This window comes from Chrysochloris asiatica, unplaced genomic scaffold (assembly GCF_000296735.1).
Source record: "Chrysochloris asiatica unplaced genomic scaffold, ChrAsi1.0 scaffold00145, whole genome shotgun sequence".
Taxonomy (NCBI): Eukaryota; Metazoa; Chordata; class Mammalia; order Afrosoricida; family Chrysochloridae; genus Chrysochloris; species Chrysochloris asiatica.
This window is the reverse complement of record NW_006408663.1, coordinates 7,764,947-7,765,352: the sequence shown is the minus strand read 5'-3', so window position 1 is coordinate 7,765,352 and position 406 is coordinate 7,764,947.

Genomic DNA, 406 nt, shown 5'->3' with positions numbered 1-406 from the left:
CCTTTTAAGAAACCCATTTAGTCATGATGCATTATTGTTTTGATGTGCTGCTGAATTCTGTTGGCTAGGATTTTGTTGAGAATTTTTGCATCTATGTTCATGAAGGATATTGGTCGAAATTTTCTTTCTTAATAATGTCCTTCCCTAGTTCTGGGATGAGGGTTATGCTTGCTTTATATAAAGTATTAGGGGATGTTCTGTACTATTCTATATTCTCAAATAATTTGAATAGAATTGATGACAGCTCTTCCTTGAATGTATGGTAGAACTCACCAGTGAAGCCATCTGGGCTTGGACTTCTTTTGGTTGTGAGATTTTTGATGACCTGATCAATTTCTTTTTTTTTTGTTATGGGTCTGTTCAAGTTTTGTCCTTCACTCTGTGTAAGTTTAGGTAGGTTGTTTTT